General features: G+C 40.2%; 1 long non-coding RNA gene across 1 annotated transcript in view; it reads left to right on the forward strand.

Annotated features, from left to right (window-relative positions):
• LOC117090207 overlaps nt 1–27,600 on the forward strand; it is a 34,070-nt gene continuing 6,470 nt past the window's right edge. Inside the window, exons 1-2 of the long non-coding RNA XR_004439931.1 lie at nt 1–50; nt 2,195–2,321. This is a non-coding gene — a long non-coding RNA (uncharacterized LOC117090207). The remainder of the gene's footprint in view (nt 51–2,194; nt 2,322–27,600) is intronic.

A 27,600-nucleotide genomic window follows, 5' to 3' on the forward strand; every position in this document is an offset into this window, starting at 1 on the left:
CCGCCGTTCTCCTGGCTCCGCCCCACCGCGGTGCCGTCTTATTTCCGGAGGTGGGAGAGAAATGGCTCTTGAGACCCTTGCTGGGGATAGTTACTGAAAGGGGCACTTTTTTTAATAGCCCATAAAGAGCAGTTTCCCGTAAGGAGAAGCAGAATAACAAAAAAGACAAATTGTCAAAGGGCAAAATGTGCGCATTTGGATAAGGCCCTGGAGTGAAGGGAACACAAAGGGGAAGACTTCTGCGAGGTTCTGGATTGAAAGATACTGGCCAAATGGATGCCTGAGACTTTTGGAGTTGAGGAGATGCTAACCAAAGGACTAGGCTGGGTAGAGAACAGGAAGCAAGACGTTTAGTTAGAAGGAATGGCATAGGCAGAGACAGCCTTTCTCCACCATACAATGCAGATTTTTTATTTTATTTTGAGACAGGATCTCCCTCTGTTACCAAGGCTGGAGTGCAGTGGTGCCATCACGAGTCACTGCAGCAGTCTTGACCTCCCCCAGCTCAGGCGATTCTTCCACCTCAGTTCCCCGGGTAGCTGGGACTACAGGCGCGCGCCACTACAGCTGGCTATTTTTTTGATGTAGAGATATGGTCTCCCTGTGTTGCCCAGGCTGCTCTGGAACTCCTGGGGGCAAGTGATCTTCCTGCCTAGGCCTTCCAAAGTGTTGTGATTACAAACGTGAGTTCCCTGTCTGGCCAAGGATCTGGAATTTTTGTTGTTAACACTCCAGGTAATCGGTTGGAGAGAGAGAGAGAGAGAGAGAGAGAGAGAGAAAGAGATTGATTTTATGTATTTATTTATTTATTTTGTTGCTGAGGCCAAGATTTTGCCACGTTGCCTCAGGGTGGTCTCAAATTCCTGGCCTCAGCAGTCCTCCCCCATGGCCTCCCAAAGTGCTGGGATTACAGGAGTGAGCCACCAGGCCCGGCCCAGATTTCTTTTCTTTTCTTTTTTTTTTTTTTTTTTGAGACGGAGTCTTGCTCTGTCGCCCAGGCTGGAGTACAGTGGCCGGATCTCAGCTCACTGCAAGCTCCGCCTCCCGGGTTTACGCCATACTCCTGCCTCAGCCTCCCGAGTAGCTGGGACTACAGGCACCCGCCACCTCGCCGACTAGTTTTTTGTATTTTTTAGTAGAGACGGGGTTTCACCGTGTTAGCCAGGATGGTCTCGAACTCCTGACCTCGTGATCCGCCCGTCTCGGCCTCCCAAAGTGTTGGGATTACAGGCTTGAGCCACCGCGCCCGGCCCCAGATTTCTGAATAATTAAGGAAGAATTCTTTTTCCCTCCCTCTATCCATATGCAAGGGCTTCCTCTCTCTTCTGACAATCTTTTCTGCTACAGGCTCTCTGTTTAGCATGCCTAGGGAGTGGCACTGAGTGTTCAGGCTTTCTCTTTATCCTGCCCATCATCAAGTTTTTAGCTAGCCATATTATTAAAATTAATTCCCAATATTACTGCTAATTTATGCCTTAAAATGTGCAAATGATAAACATAACAAAATGCTTGTAAGTACAAATATATCCTCAGGGGAATTTCAGTTTTGTTTTGTCATGGTGGGACCTAATTATCAAACTTTGTGCGTTGGAAACATCTGAAAGGTTTAAAAATCACATTGGGCCGGGCATGGTGGTTCATGCCTGTAATCCCAACACTTTCGGAGGCCGAGGCAGGCAGATCACTTGAGCTCAGGAGTTTGAGACCAGCCTAGGCAACATGGTGAAACCCCATCTCTACAACAACAACAACAACAAAATTTACAAAAAATTAGCTGCTCGTGATGGCACATGGTCCCAGCCACTCGGGAGGCTGAGGTGGGAAGATCACTTGAGCCCAGGAGGTGGAGGTTGCAGTGAGCCGAGATCATACCACTGCCCTCCGGCCTGGGTGACAAAGTGAGACCCCATCTCAAATTAAAGCAAAACAAAACAAAAAACAGATTGCTGGGCCCTACCTGAAAAGTTTCTGATTTAGTAAGTTTAGGGTGAGGCTCAATAGTTTGCATTTTTACAAATTTCCAGATGATGCTGCTGTTCTGATGACCACACTTTGAGAACTACTGGTCTAGCATATCTAATAATAATAGGTAGCATTTACTGAAGTTTCTGCAGTGTGTTAAAGGAGTGGTTGACTTAACATGCAATTCTTATCAATACCATAACAGATAGGGGTTGATATTTCTATCTTATAGGAGGAAACCTGGCTGAGGATAATGACTGAGATTACTTACTGTGAGAGAAGGCTGCTGAAGTTTAGAAAAACACACCTATCCACCATCAGGCGGGCCACCGGCTTCACATTCTTCTTTTATCTAAAAAGTAAGCAGGCATAGAATGTTATGTGCTATGGTTTTAAAATACCTTTGCTGAACAGGGTGTTCTCTCGGGTAGTGGTTTTGGGCAAATAATTTCACCTCTGCAAGTCTTAGTGTCCTCAAAATGGGGGACAGATTGGACTACTGTAGTTAGGCCATCAAGAGCCCTAACCTGTTACTATTTTCCCCCGTTGGGTCCCATGTTTTGAACGATTTTTATTTTTATTTACTATTTTATTTTATTTTATTTTATTTTATTTTATTTTAGAGACACAGTCTCGCTCTGTTGCCCAGGCTGGAGTGCAGTGGTGCGATCTCAGCTCACTGCAAGCTCCGCCTCCCGAGTTCATGCCATTCTCCTGCCTCAGCCTCCCCAGTAGCTGGGACTACAGGCGCCTACCACCATGCTCAGCTAATTTTTTGTATATTTTAGTAGAGACGGGGTTTCACCGTGTTAGCCAGGATGGTCTCGATCTCCTGACCTCGTGATCCGCCTACCTTGGCCTCCCAAAGTGGAACAATTTTTATTATATTAGCCAAAGACGTTTTTGTTAGCATAAGATAACCATGGCTGCCACCCTGAGTTGGTATTTCAGCCAAAAACAAAGAAACAAGGTTTTATTTAGCATGCACAAACTTAGGTAGCTATGTGATTTCTCTTAGAACACTGAAATATTGAGAGTTGTTTATGAATGCCTAGAGGTTTGTAGACCACAGGCTCAACACAATAGAAATGGTTTGTTTTCAAGGTTCTTTCTTGTAATACTAAATGCATCTGTAAGACTCAGTGCTGATTTAAGGTGTGGAAACTTGTACCACAGCAGTCATCATTGCCTTGACCAGTGCTTGAGTATGTGGGATAACACCTTCGATGCCTCTGTTTCTATACTTTTGCCAAGAGATGAAATAGGAATGAGAAGTTGAAATGGAGTTCAGGAAAATGAGGTTCTGTTTAATACCAACACACTGCTGTCCCTTTCATTATTAATGTCTGTTAATTCTGTGGGGCTCTTTCTATGATATTACATTCTCTGTGTTTCTATATTTTCAAATATTTCACTGTGGATAAACTTAACTTTCTCTCTTTTAAGATAGATAATGCTTTGTTCGCCATTGGAGATGGCATGTTGTTATTGCCAGCGGTAGTAGCATAAGTATTGGTATTCCCATTTCATTCCTTGGCAAAAGTATAAAAAGAGAAGCATTGAAGGTGTTATGCCACTGACTCAATACAAAATCCATACATTTTTCCATGTAAAATAATTCTTGCACTATCCTCAAAATGCAAGAGGAGTTGAGAAAAAAGACATATTTTTAAGGAAGAAATTGACTGTACTACATATCACGTATTTGAGATAACCATTTGCCCAAATAAGCATAATGGCCGCATTAAACAGCAAAACTGTGTTAGGCCCTTATAAAACAGTCAAGGGAAGGGACCATCCATTTGTTCTTTTTTGCCCTCAAGACTTTAAAAGACTAGTAGACTACAAATGATAATATTACCTCATGTTATTGAGCCCTTATGAGTTGTTTTCAATAACATCATTCACAGACTGAGGCCTCCATCCCAGAGAGGTCTGTGCCACCATATCACTAACTCCAACACAGTGACTGGGTCCTAATCAAGAACGCTTTATGAAATTCCTCACTGGCTTTTTTTTGGATCAGACCATAGCAAGTATCCTTGATAATTCACACCATTCAAAAGTGCTGGATGAGAAGTCTGAATACAATGCATCTCACTGTTGGAAATTTTCTATTCTAACTATTAATGTAGCAGACTACCTTCTTTTGATTATCAGGCAGACATAAAATGCCATCAACAAAACAGAGTGCTTTTATGTATTATCACTGTCAATTGATATGCAAAGAAATAATTGAGATAAGGGTGTTACATCTTCTTGGGAACCCACTATGTAAAGGATGTATCCTGTGAGGTGCTATGGATAGGTAACTAATACTTTCACAGACTAAATACAAATACTTTTACAAACGAAATGAAATCTTAATTATCTGCAGAGCAACATAGGCCAAATCTATATAGTTGTAGAATAAAGGGCGAAGTAACCAAATTGGTATTGTTGATACCATTTTTAATATCCTTAATTGATTCACCTTGAGTATCCCCAGGCCAGCCTTGATTGTAACCTTTTCCTTGTTCCCTCTTGTATTCCACTGGTCCCTGAAATCACCTTCTCCTTAACCCCTCCCTGGTGAAAAACCAGCTAATTTTCTAGAAACTCTTCCATTCTAAATAAAAGAATATGTTTTATCATTCAGTGATAGAATTAGTCACTTCTTGAGACTTCCTCTTTATTTGGATTCCCAAACTTAATTCAGCTATTGATTGGTGTTTTAATTGATTGAATAAAAGAATTAAGGGCATACTCTTACCAAAATTTAATTATACCATTATTATTAGACTCACTATGTTATAATAAATTTCTTTTTTTATTTACTTAAGTATTGAAAAGTTATATTAGGCAAAATATGATCTAATAAATAATTCTACTAAAAGTATTACTGGTGGAGGGTGTCCAGGTTCTTGGCATTTTGAACGAAGAATTGGACAAAATGCACAAATAATGCAACAAAAGAAAAGCACAGATTTATTTAAAAGAAAGTACATGCCACAGAGTGGGAGCAGGCTTGAGCAAGCAGCTCATGAGCACCAGTTACAGAATTTTCTGAGGTTTAGATACCCTCTAGAGGTGTCCCATTGGTTACTTGGTGTATTCCCTATGCAAATGAAGAGGATGAAGTAAGCTTACAAGGTTATTTACTTGGTGTACACCCTATACAAATGAAGAGGATGTTTCCTGTCATAGCTGAAGTGAAGTTACAAAGTTACTTACTTGGGCATAGAAAGTTGGGGTTTTTTCCATTTGATTTAGTTCTAGGAAGTCCTTAGGCTCACTGCCTCCATACCCTATTCTCCTGCCTCAATAGGATAACAGAGGAAAATTGCTAAATCAAAGAAATATTTACTGGTGGGAAACACACAACATGTGAAATCTTATTATGTGACCTTTCTTGTTAGTGCAACAAACATTTCCAGATACAGATATTCCCTGACCTTGGCTTCCACTAGTCCTTGGTCACAAGAACAACGTCTTCATCATTTAGGAAATGTTTGGGAATGAAAAGTGCAAGGATGTGTGTCACTGTTACCTCTAAGGTCGTTGTGAGGGTAGATGAGAAAATGTGTGTCAAGCATTTAGTGTAGTGCCTGGAATATAGTAAACCAATGAATAAATGTCAGATGTATTAGCTACACAGCCCGTGACAAGTTACTCACCTTTCTTATCTATAAAATTGAGGTACTAATACCAGCCTGGCAGGGTTGTCATGACATTAGTAATGATTTATAATAAACTGTCAAACACTGGCCCTGGTATCTAATATGTATCTAGTAACTAATTTAAAATAATTTAAGAATACATCTTATTTACTATTTTAAAAGTAAGATGATTAGATGGGTTAGCATTTCCAACTTTATAGCTGAATAACCATGAAGTTTTGTAATACCTAATAAACACAGTACCTCTTTTCCACAACAAAGTGTTCTCATGTGTCACAAAGCTGGCGAAAGACTGAGTCTCTGATGGGCCATTTAGTTACTAATGAATAAGAGGTTAAAAAATGTAATGAATAAGCAAGTTCAAGTAGGCCTACATGGTAAATAGGAGTACGAACAGGACTTACACATAAATCAAGGTTACGGTCTGATAAGGATCAGGCTCCAAGTGAAATCACCACATAGACTTTGAAGTGGTTTTATAGAGAAGAGTAAGAATGAGGGCTTCTGTGGGTCCACTGTAGGAGTTTAGTGTATAACACTGTGATGACATGTAAGATTGATGTTAGAAAGTTTTGAATATACTCAAGAGTTTAGAACCAATTAGAAGATATAAGCGAAGCGCAGCTGCTATAATATAATTGGATCCAGACAGTATTAAAACTAGATTGGTGGTATATCTCTAGAAGAGTGAGAAAATGGTGCAGATTTCATTTGAGTTTTACTTTTAACCCTTATGAGATAATAATAATAATAATAAATATAATAATCAATCTTCTTGAGTGATTAATATATCCAAAGGTCACTTATTTTACATTTATTCATTTAACTGATATTTCTTTTTTTTTTTTTTTTTGAGACGGAGTCTTGCTCTGTCACCCAGGCTGGAGTGCAGTGGCTGGATCTCAGCTCACTGCAAGCTCCGCCTCCCGGGTTCCCGCTATTCTCCTGCCTCAGCCTCCCGAGTAGCTGGGACTATAGGCGCCCGCCACCTCGCCCAGCTAGTTTTTGTATTTTTTAGTAGAGACGGGGTTTCACCGTGTTAGCCAGGATGGTCTCGATCTCCTGACCTCATGATTCGCCCGTCTCGGCCTCCCAAAGTGCTGGGATTACAGGCTTAAGCCACCACGCCCGGCCTGAACTGATATTTCTTAAGCACCAAATATGTGTTAATAGGCATTACTCTAATTGAGAATAGGATAGATAACAAGTCAGACAAGATTCCTGCTGTTATTTGGCATATTTTCTTTTTTAAAAAATTTTATTTATTTATTTATTTTTATTATTATTATACTTTAAGTTCTAGGGTACATGTGCATAACATGCAGATTTGTTACATATGTATACTTGTGCCATGTTGGTGTGCTGCACCCATCAACTCGTCAGCACCCATCAACTCGTCCTTTACATCTGGTATAACTCCCAATGCAATCCCTTCCCCCTTCTCCCTCTCCATAATAGGCCCCGGTGTGTGATGTTCCCCTTCCCGAGTCCAGGTGATCTCATTGCTCAGTTCCCACCTATGAGTGAGAACATGTGGTGTTTGGTTTTCTGTTCTTGCGATAGTTTGCTGAGAATGATGGTTTCCAGCTGCATCCATGTCCCTACAAAGGACACAAACTCATCCTTTTTTATGGTTGCATAGTATTCCATGGTGTATATGTGCCACATTTTCTTAATCCAGTCTGTCACTGATGGACATTTGGGTTGATTCCAAGTCTTTGCTATTGTGAATAGTGCCACAATGAACATATGTGTGCATGTGTCTTTATAGCAGCATGATTTATAATCCTTTGGGTATATACCCAGTCATGGGATGGCTGGGTCATATGGTACTTCTGGTTCTCGATCCTTGAGGAATTGCCATACTGTTTTCCATAATGGTTGAACTAGTTTACAATCCCAACAACAGTGTAAAAGTGTTCCTATTTCTCCACATCCTCTCCAGCACCTGTTGTTTCCTGACTTTTTAATGATTGCCATTCTAACTGGTGTGAGATGGTATCTCACTGTGGTTTTGATTTGCATTTCTCTGATGGCCAGCGATGACAAGCATTTTTTCATGTGCCTGTTGGCTGTATGAATGTCTTCTTTTGAGAAATGTCTGTTCATATCTCTTGCCCACTTTTTGATGGGTTTGTTTTTTTCTTGCAAATTTGTTTGAGTTCTTTGTAGGTTCTGGATATTAGCCCTTTGTCAGATGAGTAGATTGCAAAAATTTTCTCCCATTCTGTAGGTTGCCTGTTCACGCTTACGGTAGTTTCTTTTGCTGTGCAGAAGCTCTTTAGTTTAATGAGATCCCATTTGTCAATTTTGGCTTTTGCTGCCGTTGCTTTTGGTGTTTAGACATGAAGTCCTTGCCCATGCCTATGTCCTGAATGGTATTACCAAGGTTTTCTTTTAGGGTTTTTATGGTATTAGGTCTAACATTTAAGTCTCTAATCCATCTTGAATTAATTTTCATATAAGGAGTAAGGAAAGAATCCAGTTTCAGCTTTCTACATATAGCTAGGCAATTTTCCCAGCACCACTTATTAAATAGGGAATCCTTTCCCCATTTCTTGTTTTTGTCAGGTTTGTCAAAGATCAGATGGCTGTAGATGTGTGGTATTATTTCTGAGGACTCTGTTCTGTTCCATTGGTCTATATCTCTGTTTTGGTACCAGTACCATGCTGTTTTGGTTACTGTAGCCTTGTAGTATAGTTTGAAGTCAGGTAGCGTGATGCCTCCAGCTTTGTTCTTTCAACTTAGGAGTGTCTTGGCAATGCGGGCTCTTTTTTGGTTCCATATGAACTTTGAAGCAGTTTTTTCCAATTCTGTGAAGAAAGTCATTGGTAGCTTGATGGGGATGGCATTGAATCTATAAATTACCTTGAGCAGTATGGCCATTTTCACGATATTGATTCTTCCTATCGATGAGCATGGTATGCTCTTCCATTTGTTTGTGTCCTCTTTTATTTCACTGAGCAGTGGTTTGTAACTCTCCTTGAAGAGGTCCTTTACATCCCTTGTAAGTTGGATTCCTAGGTATTTTATTCTCTTTGAAGCAATTGTGAATGGGAGTTTACTCATGATTTGGCTCTCTGTTTGTCTGTTACTGGTGTATAAGAATGCTTGTGATTTTTGCACATTAATTTTGTATCCTGAGACTTTGCTGAAGTTGCTTATCAGCTTAAGGAGATTTTCTAAGTATACAATCATGTCATCTGCAAACAGGGACAATTTGACTTCTTCTTTTCCTAACTGGATACCCTTGATTTCTTTCTCTTGACTGATTGCCCTAGCCAGAACTTCCAACACTATGTTGAATAGGAGTGGTGAGAGAGGGCATCCCTGTCTTGTGCCAGTTTTCAAAGGGAATGCTTCCAGTTTTTGCCCATTCAGTGTGATATTGGCTGTGGGTTTGTCATGAATAGCTCTTATTATTTTGGGATATGTTCCATCAATACCGATTTTATTGAGAGTTTTTAGCATGAAGGGCTGTTGAATTTTGTCAAAGGCCATTTCTGCATCTATTGAGATAATCATGTGGTTTTTGTCTTTGGTTCTGTTTATATGCTGGATTACGTTTACTGATTTGCATATGTTGAACCAGCCTTGCATCCCAGGGATGAAGCCCACTTGATCATGGTGGATAAGCTTTTTGATGCGCTGCTGGATTCGGTTTGCCAGTATTTTATTGAGGATTTTTGCATCGATGTCCATGAGGGATGTTGGTCTACAATTCTCTTTCTTTGTTGTGTCTCTGCCAGGCTTTGGTATCAGGATGATGTTGGCCTCATAAAATGAGTTAGGGAGGATTCCCTCTTTTTCTGTTGATTGGAATAGTTTCAGAAGGAATGGTACCAGCTCCTTCTTGTACCTTTGGTAGAATTCAGCTGTGAATCCGTCTGGTCCTGGACTGTTTTTGGTTGGTAGGCAATTAATTATTGCCTCTATTTCAGAGCCTGCTATTGGTCTATTCAGGGATTCAACTTCTTCCTGGTTTAGTCTTGGGTGAGTGTAAGTGTGCAGGAAATTATCCATTTCTTCTAGATTTTCTAGTTAATTTGCATAGAGGCGTTTATAGTATTCTCTGATGGTAGTTTGTATTTCTGTGGGGTTGGTGGTGATATCCCCTTTATCATTTTTTATTGCATCTATTTGATTCTTCTCTCTTTTCTTCTTTATTAGTCTTGCTAGCAGTCTATCAATTTTGTTGATCTTTTCAAAAAACCAACTCCTGGATTCAGTGATTTTTTGGAGGGTTTTTTGTGTCTCTATCTCCTTCAGTTCTGCTCTGATCTTAGTTATTTCTTGCCTTCTGCTAGCTTTTGAATGTGTTTGCTCTTGCTTCTCTAGTTCCCTTAATTGTGATGTTAGGGTGTCAATCTTAGATCTTTCCAGCTTTCTCTTGTGGGCAATTAGTGCTATAAATTTCCCTCTACACACTGCTTTAAATGTGTCCCAGAGATTCTGGTATGTTGTATCTTTGTTCTCATTGGTTTCAAAGAACATCTTTATTTCTGCCTTCATTTCGTTATGTACCCAGTAGTCATTCAGGAGCAGGTTGTTCAGTTTCCATGTAGTTGAGCGGTTTTGATTGAGTTTCTTAGTCCTGAGTTCTAGTTTGATTGCACTGTGGTCTGAGAGACAGTTTGTTATAATTTCTGTTCTTGTACATTTGCTGAGGAGTGCTTTACTTCCAATTATGTGGTCAATTTTGGAATAAGTGCGATGTGGTGCTGAGAAGAATGTATATTCTGTTGATTTGGGGTGGAGAGTTCTGTAGATGTCTATTAGGTCTGCTTGGTGCAGAGATGAGTTCAATTCCTGGATATCCTTGTTAACTTTCTGTCTCGTTGATCTGTCTAATGTTGACAGTGGGGTGTTGAAGTCTCCCATTATTATTGTATGGGAGTCTCAGTCTCTTCATAAGTCTCTAAGGACTTGCTTTATGAATCTGGGTGCTCCTGCATTGGGTGCATATATATTTAGAATAGCTCTTCCTGTTGAATTGATCCCTTTACCATTATGTAATGGCCTTGTCTCTTTTGATCTTTGATGGATTAAAGTCTGTTTTATCAGAGTCTAGGATTGCAACCCCTCCTTTTTTTTTGTTCTCCATTTGATTGGTAGATCTTCCTCCATCCCTTTATTTTGAGCCTATGTGTGTCTCTGCATGTGAGATGGGTCTCCTGAATACAACAAACTGATAGGTCTTGACTCTTTATCCAGTTTGCCAGTCTGTGTCTTTTACTTGGACCATTTAGTCCATTTACATTTAAGGTTAATATTGTTGTGTGTGAACTTGATCCTGTCATTATGATATTAGCTGGTTATTTTGCTCGTTAGTTGATGAAGTTTCTTCCTAGCATCAATGGTCTTTACATTTTGGCATGTTTTTGCAATGGCTGGTACCAGTTGTTCCTTTCCATGTTTAGTGATTCCTTCAGGGTCTCTTGTAAGGCAGGCCTGGTGGTGACAAAATCTCTAAGCATTTGCTTATCTGTAAAGGATTTTATTTCTCCTTTACTTACAAAACTTAGTTTGGCTGGATATGAAATTCTGGGTTGAAAAATCTTTTCTTTAAGAATGTTGAATACTGGCCCCCACTCTCTTCTGGTTTGTAGAGTTTCTGCCGAGAGATCTGCTGTTAGTCTATGGGCTTCCCTTCCCTTTGTGGGTTACCTGACCTTTCTCTCTGGCTGCCCTGAACAAAAAATTTTTTTCCTTCATTTCAACTTTGGTAAATCTGACAATTATGTGTCTTGGAGTTGCTCTTCTTGAGGAGTATCTTTGTGGCGTTCTCTGTATTTCCTGAATTTGAATGTTGGCCTGCCTTACTAGGTTGGGGAAGTTCTCCTGGATGATATCCTGAAGAGTGTTTTCCAACTTGGTTCCATTTTCCCCCTCACTTTCAGGCACCCCAATCAGACGTAGATTTGGTCTTTTCACATAATTCCATACTTCTTGAAGGCTTTGTTCCTTTCTTTTTCCTCTTTTTTCTTTAGACTTCTCTTCTCGCTTCATTTCATTCATTTGATCCTCAATTGCTGATACTCTTTCTTCCAGTTGATCGAGTCAGTTACTGAAGCTTGTGCATTTGTCATGTATTTCTCGTGTCATGGTTTTTATCTCTGTCAGTTCGTTATGGCCTTCTCTGCATTGATTATTCTAGTTATCCATTATTCCATTCTTTTTTCAAGATTTTTAGTTTCTTTGTGCTGGGTACGTAATTCCTTCTTTAGCTCTGAGAAGTTTGATGGACTGAAGCCTTCTTCTCTCAACTCATCAAAGTCATTCTCCGTCCAGCTTTGATCCGTTGCTGGCGATGAGCTGCATTCCTTTGGAGGGGAGATGCGCTCTTAGTTTTTGAATTTCCAGCTTTTCTGCCCTGCTTTTTCCCCATCTTTGTGGTTTTATCTGCCTTTGGTCTCTGACGATGGTGACGTACTGATGGGGTTTTGGTGTGGGTGTCCTTCCTGTTTGTTAGTTTTCCTTCTAACAGTCAGGACCCTCAGCTGTAGGTCAGTTGGAGATTGCTTGAGGTCCACTCCAGACCCTGTTTGCCTGGTTATCAGCAGCAGAGGCTGCAGAAGATAGAATATTGCTGAACAGCGAGTGTACCTGTCTGATTCTTGCTTTGGAAGCTTCATCTCAAGGGTGTACCCTGCTGTGTGAGGTGTGGGGTGTCGGTCTGCCCCTAGTGGGGGATGTCTCCCAGTTAGGCTACTCAGGGATCAGAGACCCACTTGAGCAGGCAGTCTCCGTTCTCAGATCTCAACCTCCGTGTTGGGAGATCCACTGCTCTCTTCAAAGCTGTCAGACAGGATCGTTTGCGTCTGCAGAGGTTTCTGCTGCTTTTTTTTGTTTGTTTGTTTAGCTGTGCCCTGTCCCCAGAGGTGGAGTATACAGAGTCAGGCAGGCCTCCTTGAGCTGCTGTGGGCTCCACCCAGTTCGAGCTTCCTAGGGCTTTGTTTACCTAGTTAAGCCTCGGCAATGGCAGGTGCCCCTCCCCCAGCCTTGCTGCTGCCTTGCCTTTAGATAGCAGACTGCTGTGCTAGCAATGAGGGAGTCTCCGTGGGCATGGGACCCTCCTGGCCAGGTGTGGGATATCATCTCCTGGTGTGCCATTTGCTAAGACCCTTGGTAAAGCGCAGTATTGGGGTGGGAGTTACCCGATTTTCCAGGTGTTGTGTGTCTCAGTTCCCCTGGCTAGGAAAAGGGATTCCCTTCCCCCTTGCACTTCCCAGGTGAGGCAATGCCTCACCCTGCTTCAACTCTCGCTGGTCAGGCTGCAGCAGCTGACCAGCACTGATTGTCCGGCACTCCCTAGTGAGATGAACCCGGTACCTCAGTTGAAAATGCAGAAATCACCCATCTTCTGTGTTGCTGGCGCTGGGAGCTGGAGACTGGAGCTGTTCCTATTCGGCCATCTTGCCAAAAATATCTCTATTTGGTATATTTTCTATTGGATTTCATGGGTTATCATATATAAGTCTTCCAACAATGTCTTATAAGTATTATTAAAATTGTTTTATAGGTAAGGAAACCTGAGGAACAGACAAGTTAAATAACTTTCTAAAACTCACAAAGCCAACAAGTCAGGAAATAAATCCAGTTCTTTGACTCCAAGGTCACTGTTTTAGTCAGCCTGGGTATTAAAACAAAGTACCATAGCCTAGGTGGCTTATAAACAACAGATATTTATTTAATATTTATGTAATTAATTTAATATTTATTTATTAAATATTAATATAATATTTATGGAGGCTGGAAGTTTGAGATCAGAATACCAGCATGGTGGAGTTCTGATGAGGGCCCTCTTCCAGGTTGCAGACTGCCAACTTCTTATTGTAGCCTCACATGGGAGAAAGAGAGGGAACTAGCTCTCTGGCCTCTTCTTATAAGGGCTCTAATTCCATTCACGAGAGCTCCACCTTCATTACTTAATTACGTTCCAAAGATCCCACCTCCAAATATCATCACACTGTGGAATAGATTTCTACATATGAATTTTAGGGGTATATAACATGTAGATCATTGCAAAGGCCTTTGGATATTAACCAATAATATAACCAATAATTGGATATTATCCAATAACATGGATATTAGTTCAGTGCTGCAATAGTCCAACTTTTATTAACCCAATTAAGGACATCAATAAATGTAACCAAGTTAATATTATAAGTCAGAGACTTTTACAACTTTCCATAAATTTCAAGTGAAAGAATTCTTAGAGCCCAATTTTCACAACATTGTCTGAGTTCTTCAAGAACCAACTAATAAAATATCCTAGCACCCATTCGTCATAACAAATGTCGGTTGTAATTGGAAATCCACATTAAATTTGAATATTCCCCAATAGTTTAAAAAGTAATTACAAATATTCTTTTCTATCTACATGTATTTATTTATGTATTAGCCCATTCCCTGCAGATTTTATTTCATTCTTTCACAGTAAACAAACTTAGGGAATTTTTACTGTAAGTTTTACTGTGGTTCAAACCCAGTAAGTTTTACTGTAGTTTTCATGTTAACAATTTATATGGGCTAAAATAAGTTTTACTGTAGTTTTCATGTTAATGGTTTATATGGGCTAAGACTTGTACGCTCATTCTTAGTTTTGTAGTAATCTATAGTCACCATATGAAAGAAAATAAAGTTACTTTTGGGGAAATTACACGAATAAGGTCAAATGAGATCTGCAACTGTGGGATACAGTTTTGTCAACATTTTAAAAGGCCAACCATGCTTTGGTCATGGTACATTGATATGGTATAGGCCTATGCTTTTGTTATATTCATTTCAAAGTTCTGTATTAATTATGAAATAATGGCTCATTCTGAGAAGAAATGATTATATTTGATTTTGAGAATTTTGCATTTGAGCTGATAAAATAAGATACACCAGAAAGAAGTGAAAACACGAAAATTAAGCTTCAGCGAAAGTGAAGTATAGGAAAGTTTTAAATATTTTTATAATGAATAGATTATATATCATATGAATATATCATATATTCCTCCTTGACCTCATTCCTGAAATCTCACCCAATCCTTGTCCTTCCCTGGCAAAGATCAAAATTGAGAAAAAGATCAGGAGTGGGGTAAGTCTCAGGAATAAAATACGAGGGCACCTGATGTTCACATTGGTTGGTAATTAAAAGTAATAAAGGCTTTTTAAAGCAGTGTTAATATGTCACCAAGGTCATTAAATCAGTTTGGAATCTGGCAGCATTTGTGCACACGAGTAACCAGACTCCCTATTGCAAGCCCTCATGTAATTTTGAAGTGGGTCATAGAGTCTAGGGAGTTTTGGAAAAACTTTTTTCCAATGTGAGCTCTTTTCTCTATAGCTACTATTCTTTGACAAGCCAGGTCAGATAGTCTGGATTAGTCCCTGCTTATGTAATGCAGGCTGCTACTTTTACAACACGCTTTCATTCATTTTTAAAAGAAATGCATGCTTATTAATCACAGTTTGGAAATACCAGAAATTACAAAGAAGAAAAAATAGCTCATAGCTTCACCATTCAATACCTTATGCAAATTTAGAAGTATTTTCTAAATCTTGTTTTACTTTGTAAAGTTAAAAAAGACACTTGAAATCATATTGATGTATAATTATGAATGCTGGATTTTTTACTAAACATTGTAAGTATTTTACTATGTTGTTAGACACATAAATATTAACTTTCATGTATTTAAAAAAGTAAATAAATTTTTTAAAGATCAAACTTAAACTACTGCATAGTATTCCAGAGTTTATTTAATTATTGCCCTTTGACAGTTACTTAGATTTTTTCCTGTTTTTAATACTGCAAACATGCTACACTGGATATCCTTTTATATTCTTCTTTGTGTATATGCATATATAATTCTCTGAGAGAGTTCTAGAAATGGAATTCCTACTCGAAGGGTATATACATTTATATTTTGTTATATATTGCCAAATTGTCCTCCAAAAAGGCTGGGCTAATTTAAATTACTCCCAACAGTGTTTTATTGTTTGTTTGTTTGTTTTGAGACAGGGTCTCATTCTGTTGCCCAGGCTACAGTGTAGTGGCACAATCATAGCTCACTGTAACCTGGGACTCCTGGGCTCAAGCAGTCCTCTCAGTGGGATCTTGCTATGTTGTCCAGGCTGGTCTCAAACTCCTGGCCTCAATGGATCCTCCTGCCTCAGCCTCGGTGGGATTACAGGCATGAGCCACCATGCCTGGCTGTGTTTTATTGTTTTAATTTGCATTTCCTTATTGGTACAACTGAGCATCTTTTCATCTGTTTATTTTTACTTTTTCTTTTGTGAATTGTTCTTCCTATCCTCTAGTTTTTCACTGGGTTATTTATTGACTTGTAGGAGCTCTTTATATTCTGGGAGACAGAGAAATGATAGTGTCAGATAGGAGCTGGTCCAGTTGTTTTCTACTTAAACAGTAACAGAGAACACCAACATCAGACAAGGTTATTCTGTAACTGTGATAAAGTAAGACAAAAATATGACCACTCTGTAATTATGTCTGAGCAAAGATAAAAACAAGAACACTGTGCAAATCACCAAAATGACCATAAAAAATGAGGGCCTGCTGCTGTTTTACCTATTTACAACTTTAGCTCCATTGGATACCTCCTAGATAATAATTAAGATATGCAATCATGGAATTGCTTCACTTTCTGAAAGACTCACCTCAACATTTAACACAAGCCCAAACGACAAAACAATCCCCCTCTTAACTTCCTGTTACCAATATACCTCACATGTTCCCCTGGCACACAATCTCTTTTGCAACAAGTAGTAGATCCAACATGCCTATAGGTATGTTTTCTGGTATCTTTGGACTTCTGGATGTTAATCCTTTGCTCTGATGCTTAATACAGATATTTTCTCCTGGCCTTTCTTTTGTCTCTTAATTTTGTTTATGGTATCTCTGTTACTGACACGTTTCTAATTTTATGTTGTCAATTTTATCAGTCTTCTCCTTTATGGCTTCTTTAGCTTTGTGACTTGTTTCCCTACCTTAGATTATAAATAGTATTATCCCATATTTTCTTTTAATATTTTTACAATTAAAAATGTTTAGCTCTTTAATTCATCTGGATTTTACTTTTGTGTGCAGGTAAGGAAGATCGAAGTTTTTTTCTAAATCTAGGACACTTCAGGACTTAATTCACACCCATCGCTTTCTCTGGGCGGCTTTCCTTGACCCTCTCCCACCACCTCAACAATCTGAGTTAGGCGTCCTTGCGTTTTATTCCCGTAGCACACATCGCAACAGTCATCACTTAGAATAGTTTGCTTGAGAGCAAGAGCAGTGTTTTGTTTATAATTGTATCTCCGTGTCCAGTAGGTTGCCTGCACAGTAGGAGTTTAATCAATATTTATCGATTGACTGACTGTCCTCCTTACTTCGTCTCCTTGAGAGCAGGGGCTAGATCGTATTTGGTGGGCGTCTACCGGGTAGATATGAAATTGAAATAAACCAGAGATTCAGTCCCCGTACTGTTGCCATGGCAATGCGGCGGATTCTTCAGGTCTGCAACGTCAGTTGTGCACTACAATTGGCTAAGAAATCGAATACTTGTCTCACTCCCCTTCACAATTTTCTCCCCGGCTGCTACACTTAAAACTAAAATTACGTAAACGGAAGGAATAATTTCCGTGCAGTTTCGCCAAAGCCCCTTTCCTGGATTCTGGCTCCTTCTTCTTGCCCCACGGCTGAGGGGATGCAAGCAGTGACTCCTGTCCTTGGGTACCTTACAGAGCCCTGGGGCTAGCTTAAGAGGTGCTGGAGAGTGACTGGGCGCCTGGAGTGGGTAGAAGCAGAAAGCTTCTATCTCACGGCGCACCCCTTTCCCGCACCCTGAGGCCTGGCTAGGTCGGCCCTGCCCTGTGCTCGGATAGCGGACACCGGGCGCACCAGCGCATGATTGGTGCATGCGCACCTTTCTAGGAAGACTTAGGAGACTGGAGGCTGGGCTGTGGCCTGTGGGAAATGTAGTCTCAAGGCGTCCTGTGTCCTGGAGCTTGAGAGGCGGCTCTGCCTCAAAATGTTGACTCAGTCATTGACCGCTGAGGGAAAAGACTGCCCTGCTTCTTATTACTGAGACGTAAAGGAATGAGAAATGGATGGGAGACTATAGATAATCTGGGGTAGAATTTGGTAGCCTCCTATTTTTCACCCTCCTGAAGAACTGACCCTACTCTCCTTCTGTCTCTTTCCTCAAAGCTGTTCCAGAATCTGGCTGGGCCTTTTATTCTTTCTTTCCTGGATCCCTTTAGAAATTGAATTTCTAATTGAGTGATGACCCGCCTCATGGCAAATGGAAAGAGCAGAGGCCTTGGCCTTAGTGTGGTGGTATGTAGGTGTGTAGGTGGGAAAGTGGGCGGGGAGGGGATGTGTCAGGTTTTTCTTTCTGTCTTTTTGTTTGTTTGTTTCCTTGAGAGTGCAAACTGGAAAGCCCAAACATGTAAAGGTGCCCAGAACAGTGCTCGGTGCAAAATAGACAGGAGGTATATGATGTTTGTTGAACTTAATATGATAAAGGGCTTTGAGAGGAAAATGATTGCCCACTGTGGGACAGGGACTTGGGAGGGAGAATATACCGCGTGAGTCAGAGGATCTGTGGTCCTGGCACATGGCTTGACCGTCCACAGTACATCTTGGTCAGCTGCTTCATTTCACAGAAAACTGAGATAAAAGGGCTCTGCCTGCCCAAGGTCCACCACTACACAGCAACAGCATTGAAACTAGAACCCAGGGCTCCCCTGCCATGGTTTACCTCCAGATCAGACAATGAAGTGTGGAGATCAGCTTCTCACACCTCTGAGGGCAAATAGATGCTAGGAAGGCAGTGTCAAGGAAAGATGATGCCAGAATCTGGCCTTTCTTCTAAGACAGATTGAGGTCTCCTGCTCTTCAGTAATGTGTTCTGTAGGATAGCTAAACAAAGAGAGCTTACCCTTCCTGTGAGTCTCAGAAAGGGAGGAATAACTATTTGAATTGCCAATGACAAGGAGCATGGAACCCAGGAAACTTAAACATTCAACTGTATCCTAAAATCCATTTGATTCCTCCCATTTCTCCTCCTTCTCCTCCTCCTCCTTCTTCTTCTTCCTCCTTCTACTCCTTCTCCTTCTTCTTCTTCTTCCAAATCCATAAAGTGATAGAAGTTTATTGAGAAAGTAAAGGGAGCCTGTAATCCCAGGACTTTGGAGGCCAAGGGGGGCGGATCACAAGACCAGGAGATCGAGACCATCCTGGCTGACGTGGTGAAATCCCCTCTACTAAAAATACAAAAAATTAGCCCGGCGTGGTGGTGGGCACCTTTAGTCCTGGCTACTCAGGAGGCTGAGGCAGGAGAATGGCGTGAACCCAGGAGGTAGAGCTTGCAGTGAGCCGAGATTGCACCACTGCACTCCAGCATGAGTGACAGAGTGAGACTCTGTCTCAAAAAGAAAAAAAAAAAAAAAGAAAGTAAAAGGAAAAAATAATGGATACTTCATAGTTAGAGCAGCCCTCCTCTTCTTAATGATAGTTATCATCAGATCTAAAGTAGCCTCTGGAATGATGGAGTTAGAAGATTTCATTCTTTCTTTCCTGGATCCCTTTAGAAATTGAATTCCTAATTGAGTGATGACCAGCCTCATGGCAAATGGAACAAACAGAGGCCTTGGCCTTAGAAAAGCCTAGATTCAAGTCCTAACTCTGTAATTAAACTCTATAATTAAAACTAACATGATCAAATTACTTCTCTATCTGTTCTCTATCTGTTTAAAGGGGTAATAGTACTTACTTCATAAGGCTGTGGTAGAAAACAAATGAAACAAATGAAATTTTTACTGGAGTTAAGCACCTACCACAAGGTAAAAGGGACATTGGTTTCACTCAGGTCCCCAAAAGTACCTGAATTGCAATTGAGGAACTAAAAAAGTAAGAGCACAAATAGACACTTTTGGAGGAAGTTCTGGGCAACATCTTTCTCCCTGACAGGATAGTCTGCAGGAGTATATGATAGGAATTGGGAATGTTAGCACCTAGACTGAGATGGTGTTTAATTTCCACAGAGCTCCTGTAGGTACAAGGGTACACTTAGGAAAATCTGTATCTCTTTTCTTAGAAGCTGGCTGTCTCCTGGCCTATAGTTGTAATCTGAGCTACATAATGCCTTCAGGGACAGACATTGGAGACAGAAGGGTACCCTGTGGTAAAACTCAGGAATATTCCCCCTGGAATCAGGAGTTCAACCTATGGGAACTCTTTTGGTTCTAAGATTTCCTACCGTAGCTTTTTTGAATGAGCTGTGACTCAATTCTAGAAGCTGTACCTTAAGGGGTTGTGTTGGGAGCAAGCTCCCCAAAATCTGGCCATAAACTGGCCCCAAAACTGGCCATGAACAAAATCTCTGCAGCACTGAAGTATGTTCATAATGGCCCTAACGCCCAAGCTGGGAGGTTGTGGGTTTACAGGAATGAGGGCAAGGAACACCTGGCCTGCCCAGGGTGGAAAACCACTTAAAGGCATTCTTAAGCCACAAACAATAGCATGAGCAATTTATGCCTTAAGGGCATGTTCCTGCTGCAGTTAACTAGCCCAACCTATCATTTAATTTGGCCCATCCCTTAGTTTCCCATAAGGGATACTTTTAGTGAATTTAATATCTATAGAAACAATGCTAATGACTGGTTTGCTGTTAATAAATATGTGGGTAAATCTCTGTTCGGGGCTCTCAGCTCTGAAGGCTGTGAGACCTCTGATTACCCACTTCACACCTCTATATTTCTGTGTGTGTGTGTCTTTCATTCCTCTAGCACTGCTGGGTTACGGTCTTCCTGACGGAGCTGGTCTCGGCAGGTTGAGGCCAGAACCACAGTCAGAAACAGATCCTGGAATTCCAAGAGTTTGAATCTGTAAGAGTCTTGGAAGTTCACAAAGTAGGTGAGATAGGGCACTTGGGTGATCAGGGAGATAGGGAGTTTAGAAGGGCAGAGCTGGAGAGAAGGAATGGGGCTCATTGCCTCTGTTTATAAGGAAACACACACAAATTCGGTATACAGAATACTGGTAGGTGGTTTTTGAGAATTATCTGCCAGAAAACAAAGTAGTGAACAGTGAGGAAGGAGTTTATGATGGGGCTAGCATCCCTTCTTTGTCTTCGGAGGATTTATATTTCCTTTGGACCCCTAATCCTTTGCAAGACAGGTTAGCGATTCTTTCCTGAGGTTCCATAGCTTATCTGCTATGGAACTTCCGAATACTTATCTGCCTCTTTGCCTGAAGTTATAAACTATGGTAGGACAGCAGAGGTCATGATAGTAAAGGATGAAACTGGAAGTAGAAGCCAGGGCAACAAAGTCGAGTAGAGATTGCAAGGTCCTTCAGCTAACTCTCTGTACTGTGTATCTCAATGGATCCTAGGCTTTAGGCCAGAATCTTTCAGAAGTGACTTTAATGTCACTAACAACACCTGAAAACAGGACTTTGCCTCTTCCCCTTCCTCTTGTTTCTTAGGGTTATGCAAAATTTAACTCAGTTTAACAAGAAGTCTTAATCCTGAATGCTATAGTAACAAGAAATGGTCTTCTGGTTGCAATCTAGAAACAGGACCAGGAAGTCCTTCTGATGGGGTTGGTTGGCATCACTGAGTCCACAGTAGAGAAAACTGATACCTAACCTGAAGAACTGCCCTAAAAAGAGGGGTTACAGTATCTGCATCCCAGATTGTGGGAACAGAGACAGCCCAGGTAAACGAAGGGAAACATTTCAGTAGGTTAATCCCAATATAGATGAATGGGGCAGAGAATAGTTTATCACTTCTATCCCTCTGTATCCACCCAAAACTTCTTAATCTCACCTTCTGAGGCAAATTCAGGTTGGGACAACCCTAAGTCTCAATGTTCTCAAGGCCCACCAAGAGAAGTTCTCAAAAGCAAAATACCTTTCTAAACTAAATTTTATGGAAAATAGATTCAGATTTCAAGTTAATGATGAAAAAATACATTTTAGCTTTCATTTTTCTAGGGTTGTTACTAGTACTACCTTTGGGAAGATAGAATAGTAATGAGGAAAATCAAGATATTACTAGTTTCTAGTGACTTTTTTCTTTTCTGAATCATCCACCTTCCTAGTTTTCCTCTCGTCCCACTGACAATAATTCTAGAGACTGGAATATGACATCCCCAGATGGCATTTTCTTATAGTCAAATCCTAAGTAAGTTTTAATTATCTTTGTTTCTATTAAAAAAAACAGTATAAGTTCATGATTCAGAAATAATAAGGCTGAAGAATGGGGACTGCCATGAAATGTCATGATAAAATTTGACAAAAAGCTTTGATGGTGTGAGGCTATGGGAGGTGATTTTCTGACAGTTTGGAGTGTGTGTTTGCTTGTAAATGTGTATTTCTGGAGTATGATCTCAGAAGGGTGCTAAAAGAGGAGATACGCTCAGATATATACCCATCTTGTGATGCTGAGTTTTTAAGTCATCATCACACTGAAAAAGTTTTACAGTAAACTTTTTCTTTAAAAGACCGGTTAGTAAATATTCATTACTTTGCTGGCCACCTGGTCACTGTCACAACTACTCAAACCTGCCATTGTAGCACAAAAACAGCCAGAGACAAAATGTAAACAATTGAGCATGGATATTGAAATATGAATTTCATACAATTTTATGTATCATAAAATATTATTTTGATTTTTTTCAACCATTAAAAAATGTAAAACTATTCTTATACAAAAATTGGCAGCAGGCTGAGTTAGCTTAAGAGTTTTTCTAAGTCTACAAAATTTCATTGTGCATTTGGGAAGAAATAGGGTGTGGGTAGTGGTGTCAACTGTCAGCATTTACAAGGGGAGAGAAGGCTGGATATTCCAAGTGAATATCCAACTTAAATATAGGACTAAATCAGACATTGTGGCCCCTCTTGATTAACAGAATATATGCACTAAGAATAAAGACAAATAGTACTAAAAGACATTGTAAGTACTAAAAGACATGGTAAGTATACTCTATGATATTTGCATAATGACAACATTACCTAATGACACATTTCTCAAAACTTTTCCCCATTGTTAAACAACACATGGCTATATTGTGGTGATAGTTTCCTCCCATATGGAAGTCTCTTTGGCTCTTTTTCTTACTTCCTAGGAGATATCCTTAACTTTATTTTCCAACTATTCTATTGAGATTTCCATTTCTCTTATCATGTTTAATTCTAAGAACTCTTTTTTGTTTGTTTTATAAATATCATTCGTATAGCATCCTGTACTTGTTTTGTGGATGCAGTTTATCTCTCTGAGTATCTTTCAGTTTTGACTTTTGTTTTCTTCTCTCTGCATATTCTCTGTTTCCTACAAAGTGCTTTTTTTTCTATTAGTTTGATTTGGTCTTTATCTTTTATATTGGAGGCTTTCCTCATTTGTCTGGTGATACTTGGTTGTCTGTTTACAATTAGAGTGGAAGACTGTAATATGAATTGGAATTCTGAGTGCTTTGGTGAAACCTATCAACTTTGAACTGTTTTATTGGTTAATCAGGTAGATTCTTTTATTGAGAAGCCCTAATATAAATATATTTAGGTCTTTCCTCTTGAACTGTTCTGATTCCTCAGTTAAGACTCTCCCAGTCCTTTACCTGGAGGTTAAATACCTGATTACCAACATTCTGCAATTCAAATGGGAGAAGAGATCTGGAAATCTTAGCACTCAAAAGGTGTATGTTTCTTTCATCTCTCTGTTTTGCACATAATATTAATATCTTCAAGTAGACCTGGTGTATCTGCAACAAAATTACTCTGTTTCTCAAAAGAATAAATTTTCAATTTTCTGTTAGGGTGGATAACAGATTGTTCTCACAGCTATGTGCAATAGGGGAAGGGATGAAGGAATTTAAATGTTTTTTAAAAATTTAAAAAAATTTTCAACCAATTCTTCTTTGTTAACTTTCACCCCCACACCCTTCATTCCTAATTTCCAGAGGATTTTACAGTGTACATCACAGTTGGTTCTTGGTCCCATTCCCCCATGTAGCTGCTGTACTGGAATTATTTTTCTTAGCTTTGCAAAATCAAATACTACACCTCTATCTGTTTATCTGCAAAATGTCATTGCTCAGGGTTGTTTCCCCCTTTACTCAGAAATGCTGTCTTTTATTTTCAGTTGACATGTAATAATTATACATATTTATGGGGTATAGAATGATGTATCAATACGTGTATACAATGTGTAAAAATCAACTCAGGGTAATTAGTATATCAACTCAAATATTTATCATTTCTTTGTATTATGGACATACGAAATTCTAGATTTTTGAAAATATACAATAAATTATAGTTAACCATATTTATCCTACAATTATGCGTAACACCAGAACTAATCCCTCCTATGTATCTGTAATTTTGAATTTGATTTTGTTTGTTTGTTTGTTTGTTTTTGAGATGGAGTCTCACTCTGTCACCCAGGCTGGAGTGCTATGGTGCAATCTCAGCTCACTGCAATCTCCAACTCCCAGGATAAAGCAATTCTCCTGTCTCAACCTCTGAAGTAGCTGGGACTACAGGTGCACACCACCACACCTGGCAAGTTTTTGTATTTCTAGTAGAGACGGGGTTTCACCATATTGGCCAGGCTGGTCTCGAACTCCTGACCTCGTGATCTGCTCTCCTTGGCCTCCCAAAGTGCTGGGATTACAGGCGTGAGCCACCATGCCCTGCCAATTTTGAATTTGTTAACCAACCTCTCCTCCTCCCCTCTTTCATTCCCAGCCCCTAATATCCAAATTATACCCTCTACTTCCATATGCTACTTTTCTGTAATTTAAAAGTATTATTAAATAAAAAGTTCATTAAACATACAATTGGAAATTTTTTTTTTTGAGACAGAGTCTCTCTCTGTTACCCAGGCTGGAGTGCAGTGGCGCAATCTCAGCTCACTGCAACCTCCGCCTCCCGGGTTCAAGCAATTCTCCTGCCTCAGCCTCCTGAGTAGCTTACAGACAAGTGCCACCATGCCTGGCTAATTTTTTTGTATTTTTAGTAGAGACAGGGTTTTGCTGTGTTGGCCAGGCTGGTCTTGAACTCCTGGCCTCAAGTGATCCACCTGCCTTGGCCTCCCAAAGTGCTGGGATTACAGATGTGAGTTACCATGCCTGGCCACAACTAGAATCTAATATCTCTATTAGATTAATATAGTGTTATTAATAATATAGATTACATATATTATATAATTAATATTAGATTAATATAGTATTAATATAGAATGTTACACTAAAATATCTATGGAATTTACTATATCATATGTATATGTAACTAGTTTATTGAACAATTTCATACTATGAGGCACAAGTATGAATCGTGAAATGGTTTTATGTTTCTCTAGTTACTGCCACCAACTGTGATATGCCAAATAATCCTTTCTATTGGATAACAGATCCTTTGATGAATATTGCATAACTGCCTGGTTACTTGCAGAGATTTACAGTCTATTCTTATCTTACAGTCAATTCAAAGCTGGCTTCTGAGGCTGATCATGCCTGTAATCCCAGCACTTTGGGAAGCCAAGGTGGGAGGATCATTTGAGGCCAGGAGTTTGAGACCAGTCTGGGCAACACAGTGAGACCCAATCCCTACAAAAAATTAAAAGATTAGCCAAGAGTGGTGGTCCATGCCTGTAGTCCCAGCTACTCAGGAGGCTGATGGAGGAGGATCACTTGAGCCCAGGAGCTCAACGAGTGAGTCATGATCATACCACTGCACTCTATCCTGGGCCACAGAGCAAGACCCTATCTTTAGAAAATAAAAATGAAAAATAAAAACAGCTGATACCTCTCCTACCCTGCAGTGCCTATCAGTCTTGTAATAGCTCAGAGAAGAGGGAAGGCGTGATCTGTTCATTCACCCTTTCTCCCACTCTAGCACCTTCTAGTGGGCCCTTTGGATGGAGAGTGGTCTGCCTCTGAGATATTGCTTTTGCCTTCATTTTCAACACCCTAACACATCTGACATCAGGCCCTAGAAGGGGAAATTGAAGGGAAGCAGGAGTTTGTTATGCAGTAACGGATCTCCTGAAGATAGAAAAATATTCCTAGTTATTCTTGGACTCAATTTGGTTTTGTTTCCTACTGGTGGCCTCCACGGATGTGGTGATTTCCATATAGATGCTATATATATTTTTCTGGGGATGATATTTGGCTTTAAACTGGTCTCCTCCTTTTCTAAAGTCACCCCAACCCAGAGAGATACATTGAGGCCTCTATTTGGCATCTGCCTTCGTGACCCAACTCTCTCTCTAGACAGGATATTTCCTATCTATGTGACTGCCTAGGCAACCCTGTTTCCTGTCCTTTTCTTCATCTCATCTTTACACGAAGGTGAGCTAGGAGACTGGCAGAACTTGTTTTCTGGTCACAATTCTGCTGACCAAAACAGGATCTAGTCCAGACAGGATAAAGTGAAGAAACTGGACAAAACCCAGCAGATGGTGACTGAAAGCAGTCCCTAGCAGCTCTCATTGCTCGTTAGCATAAGACACTCCCACCAATACCATGACAGTTTACAAATGCCATGGCAGTTACTGGAAATTACCACCCCTTTCCATGGCAATGACCTGGAAGTTACCACCCCTTTGGTAGAGAGTTCTAAATAATCTACTCCTCAATTTGCATTAAACCACCCCTTAATTTGCATGTAATTGAAAGTGGGTATAAGTGAATAAAAGTATAGTTGCCAAGAGCCCATGTATTGCTGATTCTGGGCACATGGCCTATGAGTTAGCCCTGCTCTGCTAGAAGTAGTACCATTTAATAAAATATTGTTGTCTAACACCACCAGCTCATCCTTGAATTCTTCCTTTGGTGAAGCCAAGAACCCTCCTGGGCTAAACTGCAATTTTAGGGTTCCCCTGTCCTGCATCAAAGCCACTGGCACCACTGAATTCCTTTCTTGATTTACTAGGATCTTGGGGATTTGGTGGATTGCTCCCATAATTTCATCCAAAGCTCATTACCTCATTGCCCCTATTTTCCCATGGGGTCAGGTTATTCCAGCAAGCCTCTCACATTCAGGCATTTCAAGACAAAAGCAAGCACACATTTTTAGGTTCAGTTTTGGGGTGACTCTAGTCACAGCTTTGGTGGGAAAAAAAAAAAACAGGCTGGAAGGGCCAGGCAGTGACTCACACCTGTAATCCCAGCACTTTGGGAGGTCAAGGTGGGCGGATTGCCTGAGCTCAGGAGTTCGCCACCAGCCTGGGTAACACGGTGAAACCTCATCTCTACTAAAATACAAAAAAAAGCTGGGTGGCATGGTGGTGTGCGCCTATAATCCCAGCTACTCGGGAGGCTGAGGCAGGAGAATCACTTGAACCCAGGAGGCGGAAGTTGCAGTGAGCCAAGATTGCGCCACTGCACTCCAGCCTGGGTGACAGAGCTAGACTCCATCAACCAAAAAAAAGGGGAGCAGGGGGGCTGGAAGAACAGATCTGCTCCTAATTTGCATGTCCAAGTCTAATTTAGAACATACACAAAAATCTCTCTCCTGTACAGCTCAAATGGTTTACTCTAGGTCATGTTAAAAACTTTTTTTAATTTTTAATTTTTGCTCCACTGATTATGCAAGGCATTCTTGAGTAATAAAAAGCAGATCATCTTCCACCTTTAGGAATTTATCATACAGAAATAGTTGTTCATCTGTTCCAAGCATATGCGTACAAGATGTTCATTTACTTATAACAGTGAAAGTTTAAAAACCTAATTATTCATCAGTAGGAGAATAGTTTAATAAATTATGATATACCTGCAGAGGCAGTACATGGAATAGTGGTTAAAAGCATGAAGTCTGGAACTAGAACATCTGGTTGAAATTCTGGCTCTGCAATTTACCAGTTATGTGACTATATCTCAATTTCTATATCTATAAACTGGAGGTATACTGGTTCCCACATAGTATGGTTATTGTGTGACCTTGAGTAAATTATTTTATCTACCTGACCCCTTGTTTTT

The sequence above is a fragment of the Trachypithecus francoisi genome, unplaced genomic scaffold (genome assembly GCF_009764315.1).
Source record: "Trachypithecus francoisi isolate TF-2019V2 unplaced genomic scaffold, Tfra_2.0 Lachesis_group11, whole genome shotgun sequence".
NCBI lineage: Eukaryota > Metazoa > Chordata > Mammalia > Primates > Cercopithecidae > Trachypithecus > Trachypithecus francoisi.